Source organism: Penaeus monodon, chromosome 25 (genome assembly GCF_015228065.2).
Source record: "Penaeus monodon isolate SGIC_2016 chromosome 25, NSTDA_Pmon_1, whole genome shotgun sequence".
Classification (NCBI taxonomy): Eukaryota; Metazoa; Arthropoda; class Malacostraca; order Decapoda; family Penaeidae; genus Penaeus; species Penaeus monodon.
Window position 1 is genome coordinate 30,044,523 of NC_051410.1, and position 293 is coordinate 30,044,815.

Here is a 293-nt window from a genome sequence, read left to right on the forward strand (position 1 = left end):
ACTGTTACAGCAAATGAAAAGTATTCCAGGATACAATACAGTGGCTGCATAGTTTTAATGGTAAACCTACTTTAAAGGCAATTTATTGGCAGTTTGATGGTAGGTCTACTGTCATGGCAGGCAAAGGGTAGAAAAAAGGAAAAGTTCTTCAGAGCACAGACAAGCAAAATTAGATCAGTTCTTCTTTAGCTTGAAAGATGTACAATGATTCCACCTTGAGCCCAGGTCACACTAACCAGACTAGGCCCTTGCATGGGAGCCACCTCTTCTGCCCAGCCTGTTTTGTTTACATC

The 293-nt window shown here is 41.6% G+C and overlaps 1 protein-coding gene across 3 annotated transcripts in view; it reads left to right on the forward strand.

The window, feature by feature from the left end:
* LOC119589135 (poly [ADP-ribose] polymerase 2-like) overlaps positions 1 to 293 on the forward strand; it is a 14,024-nt gene that overhangs the window by 9,086 nt on the left and 4,645 nt on the right. The gene's annotated exons all lie outside the window — the stretch shown is intronic.